The sequence below is a fragment of the Lathamus discolor genome, chromosome 1, assembly GCF_037157495.1.
Source record: "Lathamus discolor isolate bLatDis1 chromosome 1, bLatDis1.hap1, whole genome shotgun sequence".
NCBI classification, from domain to species: domain Eukaryota; kingdom Metazoa; phylum Chordata; class Aves; order Psittaciformes; family Psittacidae; genus Lathamus; species Lathamus discolor.
Genome location: NC_088884.1, coordinates 145194610 through 145216312, shown reverse-complemented (window position 1 = coordinate 145216312; position 21703 = coordinate 145194610). Strand labels below are relative to the sequence as shown.

At 40.5% G+C, this 21703-nt stretch overlaps 1 long non-coding RNA gene across 1 annotated transcript in view; it reads right to left on the bottom strand.

The window, feature by feature from the left end:
* The window catches only part of LOC136007403 (uncharacterized), a 48504-nt gene extending 34877 nt beyond the window's left edge, over positions 1 to 13627 (bottom strand). The window contains exon 1 of the long non-coding RNA XR_010609685.1: positions 13582 to 13627. This is a non-coding gene — a long non-coding RNA (uncharacterized LOC136007403). The remainder of the gene's footprint in view (positions 1 to 13581) is intronic.
* Between the last annotated feature and the right edge of the window lie 8076 nt (positions 13628 to 21703).

Here is a 21703-nt window from a genome sequence, read left to right as displayed (position 1 = left end):
GTTAAGATCAAGTAGCCCACAGACACGATTTTCTACATCTTCAGCTATTTACCGCTTTATTTGTCTGGCAATAATGACATCATGGCAGTAGACATAATTCCTTGTATTCCGATATATAATTATGTATTTCCTATATATATGTATTTCCAGTAGATCAGCTATGAGAAACTGTGCTTGCATATCTTACAACTAACAGTGAGCCAGTGGCTAAAAGAAACAGCCAAGAAAAAAATTTTACTTTTACTGTCTGTGAAATAAATGCTTAGCTGTGAGTACTGTTTGGAAAAAACCTGAAATAATCTCTCAATTTCTATTACTGTTAAAAGAAAATGGATGAATGGTTTGAGAACCCTAAAAGAAAAACTAGTTCATCTAGTAACTGGACATCTGTAAATCGATGGGTCCGGATGGAATGCACCCACGGGTGCTGAGGGAGCTGGCGGAGGTCATTGCTAGGCCACTTTCCATCATCTTTGGTAAGTCGTGGGAAACGGGCGAGGTGCCTGAGGATTGGCGGATGGCAAAGGTCACACCAATCTATAAGAAGGGCAAGAAGGAGGACCCGGGTAATTATAGACCGGTCAGCCTTACCTCCATCCCTGGAACAACTTATTCTTGACTCCATCACTAGGCATATCAAGGATGAGGGGGTCATTAAGAACAGCCAACATGGTTTTATGAGGGGGAAGTCATGTATGACCAACCTTATAGCCTTCTATGAGGAAGTGACTAGGTGGAGGGATGATGGTAGAGCGGTAGATGTGGTTTTTCTTGATTTCAGTAAGGCATTTGATACTGTCTCCCACAGCATCCTCATAGATAAGCTGAGGAAGTGTGGGCTTGACGATCAAGTAGTGAGGTGGATCGAGAACTGGTTGAAAGGAAGAAGGCAGAGAGTTGTGGTCAATGGCGCAGAATCTAGCTGGAGGTCTGTGACTAGTGGAGTTCCTCAGGGGTCAGTGCTGGGACCGGTGCTGTTTAATATTTTCATCAATGACCTGGATGAGGGAACTGAGTGCACCCTCAGCAAGTTTGCTGATGACACAAAACTGGGAGGAGTGGCTGACACACCAGAGGACTGTGCTGCCATTCAGCGAGACCTGGACAGGCTGGAGAGTTGGGCGGGGAGAAACTTGATGAAATTTAACAAGGGCAAGTGTAGAGTCTTGCATCTGGGGAAGAACAACCCCATGTACCAGTACAGGTTGGGGGTTGACCTGCTGGAAAGTAGTGAAGGGGAAAGGGACCTGGGGGTCCTGGTGGATAGGAGGATGACCATGAGCCAGCAATGTGCTCTTGTGGCCAAGAAGGCAAATGGCATCTTAGGGTGCATTAGAAAGGGAGTGGTTAGTAGGTCAAGAGAGGTTCTCCTCCCCCTCTACTCAGCCTTGGTGAGGCCGCATCTGGAATATTGCGTCCAGTTCTGGGCCCCTCTGTTCAAGAAGGACAGGGAATTGCTTGAAGGAGTCCAGCGCAGAGCCACAAAGATGATTAAGGGAGTGGAACATCTCCCTTATGAGGAGAGGCTGAGGGAGCTGGGTCTCTTTAGCTTGGAGAAGAGGAGACTGAGGGGTGACCTCATCAATGTTTACAAATATGTAAAGGGTAGGTGTCAGGATGATGGAGCTAGGCTTTTTTCAGTGATATCCAGTGATAGGACAAGGGGCAATGGGTGTAAACTGGAGCATAGGAAGTTCCACGTTAACATCAGGAAGAACTTCTTTACTGTAAGAGTGACAGAGCACTGGAACAGGTTGCCCAGGGGGGTTGTGGAGTCTCCTACACTGGAGATATTCAAGGCCCGCCTGGACAAGTTCCTGTGTGATGTACTGTAGGTTACCCTGCTCTTGCAGGGGGGTTGGACTAGATGATCTTTTTAGGTCCCTTCCAACCCTTGGGATTCTGTGATTCTGTGATTCTGTGATCTAGACCAAATTATGTTTAAATGGGCTCTACTTAGACTGTGTCAACTGAGGAAAAATAAGTTCAAAGCTGTTTTACGAAGTATTAGCTTATGAAACAATGAAACCATTTAATCTCTGATACCACCTTTAAAGAAGGCATTTTTATTTCAAAGACAATAGGGAGAATTCTTTGGAGCATAAATTGAATGAACTGGAAGAAAATGACAACAGGAGACAAAATTTTCTGTTTAGCTGCTCCTGTGAATACAGAAGTGCTCAAATAAGCTCTTTATATTAGCTACCAAATTATGAATATTAGAAAAGATCACAAAATCACAGTAACTACTGTGCAGCAGAAAAGAGGAAATTCCTATGGCAGATGAAAAGTTGCATTCAAGCAAGCTAATTTAGTAGCTCTTGCAAATAATAAACGGTATTTTCAAGACATGGCCAAAAATGTAACGATTTAAGTTACTGTTACATTAATCTTTGCTCTACTTTGCAGCTAGCTGAGACTAGGGAGGGTTTACTGACAATGAATTTCTTTATTATTTTCAATAAGAATTAGAAGGTATACTTTGACCTCCATTGGGAGGTATGTTTGCTTTGTCACCTTATTCCTACTTCAGTGTAAGTATGTAACATATATACTTACAATATATTATAAGTATATACAATACACACGATATACAGTGTTGTGGTGGTTTGATTCCAGCTGGCAGATAAGCACCACTCAACCAGTTGCTCACCTCTCCTACTTTGAAATGGGGGGAACAATCAGAAGGGTAAAAGTGAGAAAATATGTGGACTGAGATAAAAGACAGTTTCATAGGTAAACCAAAAGCTGCTCACTCAAAGTAACACAAGGAATTCATACACCACTTCCCATTGGCAGGAAGGTGTTCTGACACCTCCAGGAAAGCAGGGCTCCAGCACACATAATGGTTACTTAGGAAGACAAATGCCCAAATGCCATCACTCCCAGTGTCTTACCCTTCTTTGTTCTTCCCCCAGTTTTCTATGCTGAGCATGACACCATATGGTAGGGGGTATCCCTATGGTCAGTTGGGGACAGCTGTCCTGGCTGTGTCGCCTCCGAGCTCCTTGCGCAGCCCCAGCCTACTCACTGGTGGGCTGGTGTGAGGAGCAGAAAATGCCTTGACTCTATGTAAGCACTGCTCAGCAAAAACTAAAACATCCTTGTATTATCAACACTGTTTCCAACACAAATCCAAACCATAGCCCCAGCGACTATGAAGAAAATTAACTCCATCCCAGCCAAAACCTGCACAAATGTGGACAACAGCTTTGTATAAGAAAATCGTATGGACTGGGGCCAGTACATCAGAACTTCACAGCCCGTGCATGTTCAGTGATGACAGGTCTTGCTGTGCTGGTCTTGATGAATTCAAAAAATGGTCACTGGTATTCTGTAAGACCTTTGTGTATTCACAAAAAACTCCACCCACTGGAAGCAAGAAAATGCCAGGCTATATGAGAAGTGCTTTGGTGCCACAATGAAAAGAACTGGCCCAGTCAAAGCTTGACCAATGAAGTTACATGCATTTTCAACTTTCTGTAATGATATGGATTATGAACATGGTGGTTTGCCTTGCACTCTAATATGAGGTAGCTATCAAAAATACTTGCTGTTTTTTCCAAAGTGTTCAGAAATGCACGTCTTTTTCCCTCAGTATTCATCTGATCTACCATACGACCATGAAATTGAAACGTTGCTTAACAGGTTTACTTGCATCTCTGGTGTTTTCCTGTGACTTAATGACCTTGATCCAGTAGATCAAGAAAAAAAGTGTAATGGTTTTTAATATAGCTGAAAAAAGATAGGATTTTATCCAGAAGCTTCAACTCCAGGTTGAAAGAGAAAACTGCATTGAAACTGCTTTGACACACTAAAAACCTTTCACACACTGTGGATGAAAAAGTTTGGACTTCAGTAATTATATAAAAAGCTGAGAAAATATTTCACTGTCACTTTCATTAGTGTAATGAATGACTGGATGTGAAAATCATTTGCAAAATCTTAGAACTGTGGTTACAATTTAGCAGCAAAGGAAGAAGTTTTAGAGTGTTGTGATAGGGAATAGAAAGGAATCACTTGCTTTATTAAGATAAAAATAAAGGAAAGCACTCTTGCCATACATTAGCAGGTAAGACCAGAGTAGTTTCCATGCCAGTATTACTGTATAGTCATACAAGTTCACTATTTCAGCTTTACAAGTAATGGAAGTGAAATACTGATAACAGCCTTGAAGGGTACTGTTGGAAAAGAACGTTGATCCTTTTGAGCCTTCACTCACTTCCAATTTCAACCGTCTCATTAGAACTGACATATATAACTGTAGACATGCAGAATCACAACTTTTTTATTGTCCTATCAAACATTTTATCAATAGACCTAAACTTTTTCAGTCATATATATGGGAAAAACACCTTGTTGCCATTTAGGCCTTCTATTTTCTGTGTACTTTGTGCACAGAGAATATACTCTCTTCAAAATATCTGAGGGCTGCTATCTGTTTTTTTCTCAGCCTTCTCAAGACCAAACCAAGCCATTTTTATGGCTTAAGTCTATTTTTATTTTGTGGGGAATTTTTAAAGCTTCTAAACATTTTTGTTACCGTACTCTGGATTACAATTTTGTCCACATCTTTCTATAGTTCAGTGGCCAAAAATACAACATTCCAACTGAAACTCTACCAGTGCCAAGTAGAGCAGAATAATTACCATCTGTGTCTTACATTTTACACCTCTGTCAAATCCCACTAAAATGACTTTTGCCCTGACTCACTATATAGGTGACTCAGATTCTAATAGCGGTTTTCCACAGTCTGTTTCCAGTACAGCTGTCAAGAGGAATATTTCATCTTTTTTAACATTGTATGTGATTTTTCTCCTGAAGTGTGCTAATAGTTTTGCTTTTATCGTCATTTTGCTTCATTTTATTGATTTCATGAGTTTCTGAAGAACATTTCAAATTATATTTCTTTTGCTTAATAGAAGAGAAAGATAAAGCTAAATACAGGCCATTAAGTACATGCTTTTTAATTGGATTCAATCTTCTTAAAAGTCACATTAAAATTATTGAAGGAAATATTGCAAGCTTACACTGTAAAAACAACAAGATTGATGTTAAGCACTCCATATTACTAAACTTCTGCAATGATTCCTATGGAAATATCTAATGATTTATAAGCACATTCACAGTCCCTTTGGCTTAGGCTTGCTGAGTATACTCAAAGCATAACCTATATTCATAATTCATGCTTCATACACTAAGGATTTGCAAACTATTGCAAGATTGTAGAATCCACTGCATTTCTTCCATCTTTTGTCAATACACTGTGTTGGCAACCACTGTGAACACAAGTTTTCTTGCTGCTCTGTTTTAACTCTGACCTGTAATGCTGAAAATCTTTTGTTTCAGGATAGCTTTTTCTTCACATTTTCAGACTCATGTTCACTCTCATGGCCTGATTCCAGACTTACTGAGTCACGAACACATTTTCACTGATAATCCTCATCTTCCTGACTCTTTTTTCTTGGCCTTTGCCCCCAGTTCCCTTAGTAACCTGACATCTCAGTGAATAGGTTATCAGGTCTGGTGTTGTAAGATATACCTATATATCATTCTCTAATTATTCGGGAGATGTTCTATACATTATCTTTCCTTCTCAACTGGATAAACATGCCTGTTTCATGCATTTTGGGGTTGGATTACAAAAATGTAATCCTTTGGATTTCAAGAATGTCCTATGCATTTGTCACTATTATCATCTATGTAAGTTTATCAAAAATAAGCAGAAAGATAGTGCTACAGAAACAACCATTCCCAAAACTAAAGCTATATATTGCAAGTTTTTTTATTTCTATTGCCATTTGTTGCTTCTAGTTAGAGAGATTTCAGAGATTTAGTTCTACAGAGCTCCACTGTTTACCTCACCCTTTCACATCTAATTATGAACCTAAAATAAATAATTTCCTTTATTCCTGGCCATACACAGTGTAGCAAATAGTCATTACTCTGGGATTTGGTGCTTGACAGAGGGATTTTTAATTCAGCATATTATTACCTACACTTCATGTGAACCTTTTCCTAAGCTAACATGAGATTCCTAGAGATGTTATTTTAAAAAATGTTGACACTAATAGTTTGTTTTATTTATATGTATATATGCATATATACATATACCCAAACTTAAAGACTCAAACTGTTGCAACTTTGTCGCCTGCTTTTTATGCAGGTCCCCTTACTTTTTGGAATATGTATAGTCATCAGATGTTTGGAATAATACTTTGATGATACTGTCCTAATATAACACACCTTATAACCTATTTAAGTTAATGATTTGATTTTGTTTCTCTAGGTGTGACATTTTGCTTTAGTTTAGAGTAGTACTGTAAGTAATAGTTCCTAGTTTGGGGTATACCCAGGAGATTTTATCTTATAGTGGTTTATAAATGGATATGGAATCACATATGTTTGAATGACCAGATTTTCAGAACTGGCATGGACACCAGCAGGGTAGTCGAAATGCCTGACAAGTTCCTCCATTAAACTTTGCCTAGTAAAGCCTAAAGCACACAGTAAGTGTGTTAGGATGGAGATTTCCAGAACATGATGCTGAGTGCAAAATTCCCTAATGTTCAGGAACACCAGTCACAGGTAAAAATTTTGGTCCTCTGTACATCTTGCTATGGTATGCATACAAAATCATACTGAAGTGTTCAGGAGTATTTATCGGTACTACAGGGAGTGAATATAGTGCCTTGTTCACGTTGCATAGTCACCTTACATGGTCCTTCATATCTTCCTTGCTGGGATTCCACAACTTCTTCTTAAGTGCTAAGTTTCAAGGTAAGTGGACATAGTGATTCAGTTCTTGAAATGGAGGAGGAATTTTCTTTTACTGTGCAACTGTTAAAAACTTATCACATTAAAATTAGAAATCTTGTTGAGGTACAGAAAGTTGTTACTCACAGACTATCATTACAACTGTCACCCTAATCCCCTGCTGAGCCAAGTAGTTCTTAAGAGTTAAACCAAGGTCTTGAGGTAAGCCAAAACCATCTTGATTTGTGTAGATGGGTTACAATTTTTTTTACTATTTCTTGACTTTTACTCTCAGCAGATAGAAGAAATAGAAGGCTCCACATTTTTATCAGATACTTTTCCTTCCTGTTCTATTGGATTTAAACAGCTTTATCTGGCACACTTCCTGCTCAATGTTTTCTTCATAATGTTTTTTCCTGTGGATGTCTCTCACGTCTGTATTAAAACTATAGTTACACACATTATGCATATCTAAGTCTTTCAGATAAGAAAAGATTTCCTTGAAAGCTGATGTTGCAGATAATGAATTGCTGTTCTCCACTTCAAGTAATAGGGCCGGATTATGTCTTCTTTGTCTGTGCTACTTATTATTTACATAGTCAGATGACAACCAACATAAATGGTAAAGATCTTCTAAAAATCAAATCTCCCTGGGCATTCAAAAAGAAAACAAACAGTAAGTAATATAAAACTTGCCTTATTTTTTTCCTTTCATATGTAAATTACACCATCTTTGGGATCATAGTAATAAAGCTTATTTTTTCTGATGCTGTATGTTTTATTGTCTCACACTGTACTTCTACCTACCTATCAAGTAGGCTGGAGTCTGTGCTGATCAAAGATGAGACATGAAAACTCAGTAAAAGTTTGAATCAAAAAAAGATTTGAATGGCATTAGGCTACACTTTTACATACTAAAATATGAAACCAAAGCAGAAGAAGACTGCATTTCTGTTTTTCTTAAAACTTCGTCTTCTGGTTTCCTAAACACAATTCAGAAATGGCTTTTTGACCTTTACAGCTTTCAGTTCATTTCACTTACACATGTAAGCACAGCTGTAGCTGAAATACTCCTTTACTTTTTCTCCACAGGCATGAATTTCAGACTTGTGCATTTTGGCTTTGTTTCTACTGATTACTTTTTTGTAAATCTTGATTTTGTTGAAACCTAGTACAAAATAATCTTTAAGAGAATGTTTCAGGCTACACAACCACCTCAAAGTTGCCACACTGCAGACTAAATATTCTTGTGATATACCTCATTTCCAGGACAATGCAGCTTTCAAGTTCTTGAATCTCATGAATGTGTTCATAGAATCAAAGAATCATAGAATATTTAGGGTTGGAAAGGACCTCAAGATCATCTAGTTACAACCCCCCTGCCATAGGCAGGGACACCTCACACTAAACCATCCCACCCAAGGCTTCATTCATCATGTGATGCCATGTGTCAAATCCCACACTAGGACTTCCACTGTGTGATATTCTGCAAAAAGGCTCATGTCAAGAATTTAGAAGCTAAAGAAACTAAAATATCAGAAAAAAAGGGAAACCCAACTTTGTCAAGATCATAGTTCTATTGCATACAAAGATTAAAAAGAATGCCATTGCACAGTTACAGGACTCCTAAGAGAAAATTACTTAAACCCAATATATTATATGTTAAGTAGCCTTTCTTTTAATGAGTATTATAATCACTGCTAATTGGAATGGCAATTGTGAATATGGAATAAAACACACTAACTGGATCATATACAGGCGAATAGGAGAAAGGTTAAGATAACTATGCAGAGAAATAACATAAAAACCTTTTAAATGACACATAAAACTTAATTCAAATGCATGATTCTATTGCTGAGTCCTCTCCATAGAGGTAAATTTGAACACTTAAAGAATTAAAATTATAGCACCATTAACATGTTCTGGAGAAAAAGTGCAGGTTACAAGGACAAAAAGCAAATTTAAATTTATCACCTTGAACTCTAATGACCTTAAACTTAAATCAAGTTCCTAGTCATCTTTAGAATCATAGAATCATCGAATAGTTAGGGTTGGAAAGGACCTCAAGATCATCTAGTTCCAACCCCCCTGCCATGGACAGGGACACCTCTCACTAAACCATCCCACACAAGGCTTCATCCAACCTGGCCTTGAACACCGCCAGGGATGGAGCACTCACAGCCTCCCTGGGCAACCAATTCCAGTGTCTCACCACCCTAACAGGAAAGAATTTCCTCCTTATATACAATTTAAACTTCCCCTGTTTAAGTTTTAACCCATTACCCCTTGTCCTGTCACTACAGTCCCTGACAAAGAGTCCCTCCCCAGCATCCCTATAGGCCCCCTTCAGGTACTGGAAGGCTGCTATGAGGTCTCCACGTAGCCTTCTCTTCTCCAGGCTGAACAGCCCCAAATCCCTCAGCCTGTCTTCATACAGGAGGTGCTCCAGTCCCCTGATCATCCTCGTAGCCCTCTTCTGGACTTGTTCCAAGAGTTCCATGTCCTTTTTATGTTGAGGACACCAGAACTGCACACAATACTCCAGGTGAGGTCTCACAAGAGCACAGTAGAGGGGCAGGATCACCTCCTTCGACCTGTTGGTCATGCTCCTTTTGATGCAGCCCAGGATACGGTTGGCTTTCTGGGCTGCGAGCGCACACTGCCAGCTCAGGTTCATTTTCTCATTGACCAGCATCCCCAAGTCCTTCTCAGCAGGGCTGCTCTGAATCTCTTCTTTGCCCAGTCTGTAGCTGTGCCTGGGATTGCTTCGACCCAGGTGTAGGACCTTGCACTTATCTTTGAAGGCCATATCAACACTAACTGGTGAGAAAATTCCCTTGCAAAGGCTGTGCTACATATTCGTGATACACTTGAATTTATCTTTGACAAATTTAGACATTTGGTATTGTGCCAAAAGATGTAGGACAGATGCATTGGACACGAATGATACTTTTAAAAGAGATATTAATTAAAAAAATTGGAAGATTAATATTTCATTAAAAATTCTGTATTATCTGCAGGTAGATAGTTTTGAGTAAAATTCCTTTGTGTGTGTGTGTGTTTCATCACAGTCCATGCTTTCACTGGAAGTCTGTAAGCCAGTACAAAAGTTCTTGGGGGAATTTTTCAGTTCCTCCTTACTCCTAAGCCAGATGTTTTCACCACATGGTTTTCTTATTTCATCTTTCTACAGCAGCTTGTTCAGTATTTCAAAAACCTGTGTGTTAGAAGCTCGTCCCCAAACATTTTCTAAACTCTGTATATTTTGCAACTTCTACAGCCTCCCAATACCAGTGTACATATATGAAAGCGCTCAAGGAGTTGTTATTATTTTAAGAAACATATTTTCTGAGTAATTCTGAAAAAAATAGTTGAGCACCTTTAACAAATGTCCCAAATGTACATTTTCCTATTAATTTTTATAAATTAACTATAATTATTTCTCATAAATGTGCTCAAATTTTGGAGTTTAAATATAAAAAAATCTATTAAAGTATTAGTTTATTAGTTAAAATAAGATATACCAGTAAATATTTAGAGAACAAAAACTATCTAGAGGTCAGTTTTTAATAGAAGTGGTAAAAATCCCAGTAGAAAAAGCATTGCAGGTTAGCAAAAAGGACCATTTGGTCCCGGGCTTATTTAACAGAAGCCAGAATTGAAGGCTCAGGAAAGAGGCCAAGAGCAGCTTAAGCAGTAAGTGTTTCTTTCCCAAATATTTTATTAACATAAAATTATTAAAAAAAAAAACAAAGAAAAGAAGACTGTGAGACTGTGCCTGAAATATTTAGTGACTTTGTCCTAGTGTTGTCCACCATGATCTCCGAACACCTAAAAAGCCAGTCAACAGGGATGAGGAGTGGATACCCAGTGTAGAATTAGTTTCATTGGGAGCTGCAGATTAAGCATAGACTTCCTTTTTATCTTCCTGGACTGCTCTAGACAGCTTTCTTGGAAAGCATTTACAGGTTCAGACTATATAGAAAACAAAATAGAAGACTGTTGTTGCTCCAATCTTATCTTTCCAGCTTCCCAGTATTTAGGACGTTCTCACTGGATGTAGGAGTCACTGATTCAACTCCAATTCAAGGTTCCAACCTCCATTTCTTAGCATTTTTGAGGAAAGGCTCCTCCAATCTTTTCTTATTGAAGTCTTTCTCACAAAGTCTATCAGCCCCTAATGGGACCTTCAGAACCAATTAAGTATATCAGATACATAAACAAATAATTGCTTCTGAAGAACTATGAATAGAAGCAAAGTTTTGCAAAGAAACTACTAATCCTTGGAGACATGTAAAAGTTCTGATAGTACACCATGCTAACAGAGTACTTTAAGGCAAAACTCAAAGTGTGACCTTCATGTTTTCTGTGTCCTCTTTCTGAAGCTTGGCTGAAGACTGACATTTCTAAAAACAACTGGAAGCATATGTATGTCTTCCCATGGTGTTCATGATGTTGATTCTTTTCTGCGGTGTCAATGACTATAGTTCAAACTATGCTCTTCTGTATTTGATTTGAATGTGTCAGTCAAAGGTCACTTCCAGGACTAAGCTGTTGACAGGCAAGATAGCGAACACTTCTGAGGTTGAAGACGACATTTTTCTTAGCTCTGATCTAGTGTGCAATCTTTTAAAATGAAGTAATAAAAATGTGTATCAAATTTATTTTCTCATTTCTCTGCTAGTTAATTTTTTACTTCCAATTACGTTTTCATGGCACTCTACACTTCTTTCCTCCCTCCCTCCTTATCCCCTTTTTCTCCCCTTCCTTCCCCCTCTCTCCCTCCCTACTTCCCTCTTTCCCAAAGTGCAATACACCAATTATTTAAATTAATGCACAATTCAGTGAATGATGGTAGAGGATAATAAACATTAATTTAGGAAGATAACAAAATGAGGATAGAACATACAATAATTATGTTTTGTAAGTCATACAATCAAACTTCTCAATGATATAGTCTTGCATCCAAAATTTTTTTTTTTTTAATTGCTGGATAAACTTATACATAATTATCTATGGAACTTGTATCAATTGACTGGAAAAAAAAAAAATGCTTTAAAAGTGCTGTTTCCACAGGAAGTTCCAGCATGATATAGTTCAATCTTAGTTAGCTAGTTGTAGACATTGTATATGACAAAATGCAGCTCAGCAGTTTGCTGCCACATTTCTAATTTCGAGTTTTCAGAACTGTATCTTTTAAGTACTTTGCTTTTCTCCACATACATTTACATGACCTTTTCAGGACATCCTGGACTACTGATTACATGAAGTAAGTGAGAGTGCTGCGTACTCTCTTATATAATGTATACTGTGCAGTACATCAGACTGCTGTCCTGCCTGTCATCTTCACTTTAAGCATGAATGAATGCTCAGTTTTGAGTGTGGTCCAAAAATGAAGTACATTGTGTTGAAAACTGAAATGATCTGCTGAATTTTAGTGTAGAAAATTGTTTTCCTATACAAAGTGACTGTCCTTCAAAAACCACTTTTCTAGGCCAGATTTTTTTTCTAGTAGATAAAGTTCATAGAATTAGTTTATATGAAACTGTGTTAATCTGGAAACTACAGGAGAAATCTCCCTGAAAATCCTGTTTATTACCTTCTTCCTTGTGTCAAAACATTCAGATCCATAACATAGTTTTAGTGGATCTATCTCATTCCTCTTAGCTCTTCCATGTACAGGCATCTTGAACCCAGTATGAAATTAACAGCTATGTTATTTTATACAAACAAACCCAAAACAAACCCCGAAAAAATCTTCCCATCCCATTTGCTCCAATCTCTTTAATTGCCTACGACAGTGCTGGGTTGTGCATACAAAAACGTCTAGGAATTGACCATGCCTCGTATTTCAGGGTCAAACACTCAACATATGAGGAGGATTCATAACGAAGGAGTTGCCTTTACTTTCTTAAATGGGACCACAGACCATCTTTATAGCATACCTGTGCCACCATAAGACTGAGGCCAGCGTCTGACTCCTACACCTAACACCCCTATGGCAGACACAATTTCATATGTTGTACTCAGAAAAAAACCCTAGCTTTTCAGGCTTTACATACAAACTCCTCTTTTGCTCCTTTTATTCACTTGCCTAAGCCTTGGTTTGTTGTTTATTCAGAGGTATAATCTCTGTTTTGAATACAATCCTTAAATAGTAAACTTCCAGGTAAATTGATAGCTGACAAGCTGCAGAGTTACTTCACCATTGGGCAAGGTGATAGCCTTATGCTGAGTGGCTTAAATAAGTAATTCCTAACAACTGCATACAATGTATGAGAAAGAAAATACTAATCCAGTGTGTGCAAGCAGTCATTCACAGCTGTAAATGATGAATAAATGGTGTCATGGAAATACATGCCTCTTACTAAACAAGGACATATAAATCTGCTTCTTCTGTTCCTATGGATCTCTGTTTCCTACTCATCAGCTTGTTAGCAACATTCAGCATATCTCAGCCATTCATCATGCTAGTATTTCCAAGGCTTTTTTTGTCTTGCATTCCCTTCCTTTCCCTCTCCAATATGCTGTTACCTTTTAATTTCAGTGTGCGTGCTGCACTGTGGGAACCTCTGTTTTGCATGTCTAATATTTCTATGCGTAAGTGTTTCTAGATATGTGTCGTAGTTTAAACCAATCCACACAGGTTGTCCACTCACCCCCTCCGACCCTCCCCACTCCCGGAGGGATGGGGAGGAAAATCAGGAGAATGTAACTCCCACGGGTTGAGATAAGAACAGCCCAGTAACTAAGGTATAACACAAACCACTACTGCTACCGCAAATGATAATATTGATAAGAGAAAATAACAAGAGAATACGATACCACTGCCGAACGAATTCGACCCCCCCGAAGAGCGAGAGCCTGCCCCTTCCGGGTAACTCCCAGTTCCCCCTCCGGGCATGACGTGCTATGGTATGGAATACCTCTTTGGCTAGTTTGGGTCAGGTGTCCTGTCTCCGCTTCCTCCCGGCCTCCCTCGTCCCCAGCAGAGCATGAGACTCACAGAGTCCTTGGCCAGAACAAACATCACTCAGCAACAACTAAAAACAATCGGTATTATCAGCTCTCTGCCCAGGCTGGAAGTCAAAACACAGAGCTTGCACCAGTCACTAAGAAGGAGCAAAACGGCTCCTGGTAAACCCAGGACAATATGTAACTCACGGTTCTCACTTGTGCTAGGTGGCAAGTTGAATTTAAAAATAGCAGAGGCATGATCAACCACGCAATGAATTATGTGACATTGTTTTACTGATTTTAATTGGCTTTATATTAGGCTTTCTTTAACATATTTTCCTTTTCTGATTTCAGCAAATAGAAAGTGTCCTTCAATTCTTGGGAAGAAGGAAGAATCAATTCTTCTAGATTGCAAGCGTTTCAGATCTGAAAACAAAAAATATATAATGATTATGATACATGTATAAAAATAAACAAGTTAGAATTTTGGACATGAAAAATATTGTGATTATATACTTTGTTATGGGAATTATTGATGCTAAGAAGAAGTGTTTTAATGATTATTAAAACCTCTAGGATTAAAGTAAATTGAAATATCATAACAATTATTGTCAATTTACAATAAATACGTATGAAAATTATTATACTTAATCTGCATAAGTACAAATACTCTGTTAGGTATCAGAGAACAGCCATTACCTTAAAATTATTGCCTAGAAATAGCTACATGCCTGGATGCAGGCATTCACTAAACTCCACTAAAAAAGAGAAATAAATACCTGCTGAGCAAAGCAGCATCTGTTTAAACTAGTTTTCATGCCACACCTACATTTTCAGTGAAAATAGAACTGTCACCACGAAGCTTGTCTTCAATGTCTTTTAGGAGTTTATGGAACTGTCGCTAAAGTTTACAAAGATCTGCAAGGATAAATATTTGTGAAAAAATGTAAAACTAGGGTTAAAGATATTAATGTTGATAAAAACTGGCTTTGGTAATCATCTTCCCTTTCACAGTCTAATTATTTAATTATTATGAAAGAATGCCTACCTAGATATTGAAATGTTTGATTAGCTGAAAATATGCATGATAACTTCATAATAATTGGACATCTTGTCACTTTTTAATTACTTACATGATGGCAACTGCAGGTGTAAGCGATCTGTTACAGTCAGAGGCTGTTACTGCTGCTCTAGATAGGTTCAAGACCCCAGGAGGCAATTGTAACATCCTTTGTGAATGTTTTTCACAAGAAAATCTTAAAAGTCTTTTCCAACCTAGTCTATTCTACGATTCTATATTGCCCTAGGTTATGAATGAGTAGGCAGTGATATTTAACCCAGAAATTAGGAACTGCTACATTAAAAGTATCTAGTGTGTGGGAAAGTGTGATCTATTGAAAGCACGCACTGACATTCCAATGAACTGCACCCAGTGCATGTTTGTATGTGTTTGCGTTTACATGGATTTTAAAAAAAATATAAAAATCATGCTTTAATTGGTTATTTTCCTTGAGAGCAAAAAACTTGTGCAAAATTTCAGTTGCAATTTGCACATTAATGAAAAGAAACATTCATGCATCATGCATAATTTAAAACACCAAATCATGAAGCATCTGTTCAATGCAGTTAGCTTGTCTCATGTCCTCCACACGCGTATTTCTTACTTGTAGAACTGAAGAATATTGAGATAAATTGAGTTTTCTTTAATAAAATGAGCATGTGCTGGAGTTTATTATGTTCTTTATCAGTTTTAGAAAAGCATAATGACTTTGTCTTAAGGGCTGCTTTTTATAAAATACAAAAATTCCTTGCCATTTTTTCAGTCCTCTGTATAACTGCCACAGCATTCTATAAATAAAACATGTCCATAAATACTTCATAAGGACGATATTTCCACATAAGCTTGTGAATACAATAAGAGTTTTCTTTAAAAAAAGAACAAAAAAAAAATCCTTGCCATTTTATTTCATTACTTTTGTTGTTGTGTGCATAAGACTCTGCTTGGCTATCTGGTTTCTTTTAAAAAATGAAACCAAAAGATTTTAAAAATGTAGACGCAGAATAGATGACAGAATACTGAAAATGTCTAATTCCATGCTTCCCTTCCACTTTTGCATTCATTTCTGTATGTATATATGATATGGAAATATCAGTGGGCTAGTATTATTCAATTCTAGAGTAAACAACATCTCCATTGACTGTCAGTATATTTCAAAATGAAAGCCTTCAGAACTGAGAAAGCATACAGAATCACAGAATCACAGAATCCCAAGGGTTGGAAGGGACCTAAAAAGATCATCTAGTCCAACCCCCCTGCAAGAGCAGGGTAACCTACAGTACATCACACAGGAACTTGTCCAGGCGGGCCTTGAATATCTCCAGTGTAGGAGACTCCACAACCCCCCTGGGCAACCTGTTCCAGTGCTCTGTCACTCTTACAGTAAAGAAGTTCTTCCTGATGTTAACGTGGAACTTCCTATGCTCCAGTTTACACCCATTGCCCCTTGTCCTATCACTGGATATCACTGAAAAAAGCCTAGCTCCATCATCCTGACACCTACCCTTTACATATTTGTAAACATTGATGAGGTCACCCCTCAGTCTCCTCTTCTCCAAGCTAAAGAGACCCAGCTCCCTCAGCCTCTCCTCATAAGGGAGATGTTCCACTCCCTTAATCATCTTTGTGGCTCTGCGCTGGACTCCTTCAAGCAATTCCCTGTCCTTCTTGAATTGAGGGGCCCAGAACTGGACACAATATTCCAGATGCGGCCTCACCAAGGCTGAGTAGAGGGGGAGGAGAACCTCTCTTGACCTACTAACCACTCCCTTTCTAATGCACCCTAAGATGCCATTTGCCTTCTTGGCCACAAGAGCACATTGCTGGCTCATGGTCATCCTCCTATCCACCAGGACCCCCAGGTCCCTTTCCCCTTCACTACTTTCCAGCAGGTCAACCCCCAACCTGTACTGGTACATGGGGTTGTTCTTCCCCAGATGCAAGACTCTACACTTGCCCTTGTTAAATTTCATCAAGTTTCTCCCCGCCCAACTCTCCAGCCTGTCCAGGTCTCGCTGAATGGCAGCACAGTCCTCTGGTGTGTCAGCCACTCCTCCCAGTTTTGTGTCATCAGCAAACTTGCTGAGGGTGCACTCAGTTCCCTCATCCAGGTCATTGATGAAAATATTAAACAGCACCGGTCCCAGCACCGACCCCTGAGGAACTCCACTAGTCACAGACCTCCAGCTAGATTCTGCGCCATTGACCACAACTCTCTGCCTTCTTCCTTTCAACCAGTTCTCGATCCACCTCACTACTTGATCGTCAAGCCCACACTTCCTTAGCTTATCTATGAGGATGCTGTGGGAGACAGTATCAAATGCCTTACTGAAATCAAGAAAAACTACATCTACCGCTCTACCATCATCCCTCCACCTAGTCACTTCCTCATAGAAGGCTATAAGGTTGGTCATACATGACTTCCCCCTCATAAAACCATGTTGGCTGTTCTTAATGACCCCCTCATCCTTGATATGCCTAGTGATGGAGTCAAGAATAAGTTGTTCCATCACCTTTCCAGGGATGGAGGTAAGGCTGACCGGTCTATAATTACCCGGGTCCTCCTTCTTGCCCTTCTTATAGATTGGTGTGACCTTTGCCATCCGCCAATCCTCAGGCACCTCGCCCGTTTCCCACGACTTACCAAAGATGATGGAAAGTGGCCTAGCAATGACCTCCGCCAGCTCCCTCAGCACCCGTGGGTGCATTCCATCCGGACCCATCGATTTACAGATGTCCAGATTGCATAGCTGATCCCTAACCCAATCCTCATCTACCAAAGCAAACTCCTCCTTTGTCCTGACTCCTTCTGGGGCTATAGAAATCCGGGGCCCTCGGGGAGAGTCTGCAGGAGTAAAGACAGAGGCAAAGAAGGCATTCAGCACCTCTGCCTTCTTTATATCCTCTGTCTCCAGGGTACCCACTTCGTTCAGCAGTGGGCCTATATTGCCTCTTGTGTTAGTTTTATTTGCTATGTATTTGAAGAAGCCCTTTCTATTGTTTTTAACCCGACTAGCAAGATTGAGTTCCAAGGAGGCCTTAGCTGTCCTAATTGCCTCCCTACATCCTCTAACAACTGTCCTATATTCCTCCCAAGCGGCCAGCCCCTCCTTCCATAATCCATAGATTCTCCTTTTCCACTTGAGTTTGCCCAGCAGCTCCTTGTTTAACCACGCCGGTCTCCTAGATCCCTTACTTGACTTCCTACTTATTGGGACGCTCCGATCCTGAGCTTGGAAGAAGCGGTCCTTGAATGCTAACCAACTATCTTGAGCCCCTTTACCGCCTAGTACACTTTCCCATGAGACTTCCCTTAGCAGTTGACTGAAGAGGCCAAAGTTGGCCCTTCGGAAATCCAGAACTGTGGCTTTGCTAGGTATTCTATTCCTCCCACACAGGATCCTAAACTCCACCATCTCATGGTCACTGCAGCCAAGGCTGCCATTGACCGTCACCACTTCGACCAAACCCTCCTTGTTGGCGAGTACTAAATCTAGCAGCGCTGCTCCCCTAGTTGGTACGTCCACCATTTGCATTAAGAAATTATCATCAATGCACTCGAGGAACCTCCTAGACTGTGAATGACTGGCTGTGTGAGTCTTCCAGCAAATATCGGGGTAATTAAAGTCCCCCACGACGACTAAGGCATGTAGTCGCGAGGCTACTTCCAGTTGCCTGTAGAAAGCCTCATCAACTCCTTCGTCCTGATCAGGAGGTCTGTAATAGACCCCCACAACTGTATCACCCGTGCCAGTCAGCCCCTTGATTCGTACCCACAGACATTCCACTTGCTCCTCATCCGACCCCGGACAGAACTCAATACATTCTAGTTGCTCTCTCACGTAAAGAGCCACTCCACCACCTCGCTTTGCTGACCTATCTTTCCTAAAAAGGACATAGCCATCCATGACCACATTCCAGTCATGTGAACTGTCCCACCATGTCTCTGTAATCGCCACTAGATCATAACCTTTAGCCCGCACACAGACTTCTAACTCCTCCTGTTTATTCCCCATGCTGCGTGCATTGGTGTACAGACATTTCAGGGAGCCAGTCCTAGTACCCTTTTTCCCCTGCGGGACAGGGTCTAAAAAGCTATCCTTTCCCACAAGTGAAACAAGAGATTGATAGTCCTCCTTAGCCCGCCATCCTTCAATCCCTAGCATGTTCCTCTTGGGCTTGTCCCCAACAGGCCCTGTTAAATCCCCTCCCCCCTTCCTAACTAGTTTAAAGCCCTGTCAATAAGCCCTGCTAACTCCTGCCCCAAAACCCTTTTTCTTCTCTGGGACTGGTGTATCCCGCCTGTCACCAGCAAACCAGGTGTCCCATACAGCAGCCCGTGACTGAAAAACCCAAACCCCTGCCTTTGGCACCAGTCACGTAGCCATACATTAACCTGCAGAGTCTTCTTATATATCCCTTCACCCTCGCTTGCAACAGGTACGGAGGCAAACACCACTTGCGCTCCAGACCCTTTAACCAGCCGTCCCAGGGCCCTGTAGTCTCTCTTCATTGCCCTTACGTTCCTCGTAATAATTTCGTCACTGCCAACCTGAAAAACCAGCAGTGGGTAGTAGTCAGATGGCTGCACCAGTTCAGAGAGCTTCTTTTTAACATCTCTAATCCGAGCCCCAGGCAGGCAGCAGACCTCCCTGTGGGGTGGATCCGGTCGACAAATGGGCCCTTCTGTTCCCCTCAGAAGGGAGTCACCCACCACAATTACTCTTCTTTTCTTCTTGGTTGGAGAAGTTCTGAGGTATGTGGGTGAGTGACTAGCCCTGGGTGACTCACTAGATAGATTTGCCTCACCATCTCCATTCACCTGGCCCTGAAGTTCCAAGACCTCGTACCTGTTATTCAAGGGCAACTGGGAGGGAGGAAGGGATTGTGAGGGTTTTCGCTTACCTCTCCGAGGAGGAACCTCCCTCCATCCATCCTTGTCCATTAAGCTCTCTCCTTCTGTCTGATGGTAGGAGGGAAGGGGATCCATATCTTGTTGAACCACTTCCCTCTGCCCTTGCCTTAGGGTGTGGTTCCACCAATCTATTTCACTTTCACACTCTCTAATGGCTCTCAACCTTTCTACCTCCTCCCTCAGTTCAGCCACCTGCCTGAGCAGGTCATTTATTTGCTCACAGCGAACACAAGCAGTATCACTGGCTCCCTCCAATACAAGTGCCAGGCTCAGGCATTCGCTGCAGCCAGAGACCTGCACAGCTGCATGTCTGCAGGAAGGCTCAGTCTGGATACCCACATTAGTACTCACTGCAGCTTTCGATCGTGTTGTAACCATGATCTATCTGGTCAATCAATCCGTCTACGTCCCTCAGCACTCCTTCCCCCTCCTGTACTCCAGGCGAGTCCTCTCGATGAGGCGGTTGGAACGCTTCCCTGCCCGCTCCCCTGCCCGCTCGCCTGCCAGCGCGAACTGCCGCGCAAACTGCCTCGACCCTCTGCCTCAACGCTCTCTGTTTGCCGGCTCTGTTCGCCGCGCTCCTGGTCGCCGCGCTCCCTGGGAAAGATTTTTAGCCACTCCCAGCTGGTGCCACTCCTCCTGGCTCCGCCCCCTGTGAGTCAGCCCCTCGCGGGAGCTGAGCTTCCGAGTCCTGGGCAAGTCCTGTTGAGGACTTGAGGCTCCCTCCTCAGTGGCTCTTGTCGCTCTGAGGTGAGGCTCCTGGACGCTGATCTCTCCCCTCTCCGCTCCGGTGTTGCAGGCGTCCTCTCTCAAGCTACTCACCTCAGCAACTGATCGAGAGTGGCTGTTGGTGGCCGGTTTGAATCTGCCACCGAGCCTCCTGGCTCCGCCCCCTGTGAGTCATACACAGTTCCTCTGTCTTAAGTAGTAACTGAATTACCAGTGGACTAAACAAATTGTTTATCTCATTACCGAGTTAATAACAAATTGAGGCAAACAAAATACAAACAGGTCAATCATTAATGACTAATGGAACAATCAGCACCATTCAATAAACTGAAATAATTGAAAACAAGACAAAATGCTGCTAAGATTAAAAAAGAAAAAAAGAATAAATGATGGTAAACTGTATCCAGGAGAGCAGTAACTGGATCATGGACATGAGTTCTCATTGCAATACCATAATGAAAATGGCATGTGAGATATTATAAAATCTGAACAGGAAAAGAGTGAATAAAAGCAGAGAACTAGTAACACCTATGCTGATGTTAAGTAGTAAAACATCTTTTTTGTTAATACTAGTGAAGCCCTAATGGAATAGCATGCTTCCCAGAATTTATAGAGAGTGTGGGAAACTGGGGGATTTGGAAAAAAGGAACTTTCCAAACACATGAATTCTGGGAAGCTTGTCTTATTTTAAGATGTTTGATCAAGTTAATCACATCTAATCACAGTCCATTCATACTATGGTGCTCCATATGTGTAGTTTAGGAACTATAACTAGACAGATTCACCAAATAAAGTTCAACTTCATAGTTCACATAATGAGACACTATATAACGGGATTGATCTTATTCAAAATCTTCAAATCAAAGTATGTGTCTTTTTTAAAAGGTAATGTTGAAGTGTTTGAAGTCAAACCCTAAATCTCAGAATTACCACATTAATCACTACATGAAATTTTCTGTCTCACAAAGTTCAACTAATGTTCTGGCCTTCAGAATACTGAAAACCTGCAGCTAATTTTTGGTTTCCTCCTTACACTATTGTTATATATTATTTCTACTGCTTCAAAAAGTATCAAACCTATCTAAAATCACATACGCACAATAAAATAGTCATCAATTATTTGAAAAATAATGCTGCAGAACAGGTAGGAAAGAAAACAGAATCAATAAACTATTTGCTTATATTCCTGTGACTTGTAACTTTCCTCTTCCCAGAAAGGAGAATGAAGCCAGATAGGTTTTTGCTCCTCTTACTTAAAAAAGTATCAATTTTAGCTGGATTCTGAATAG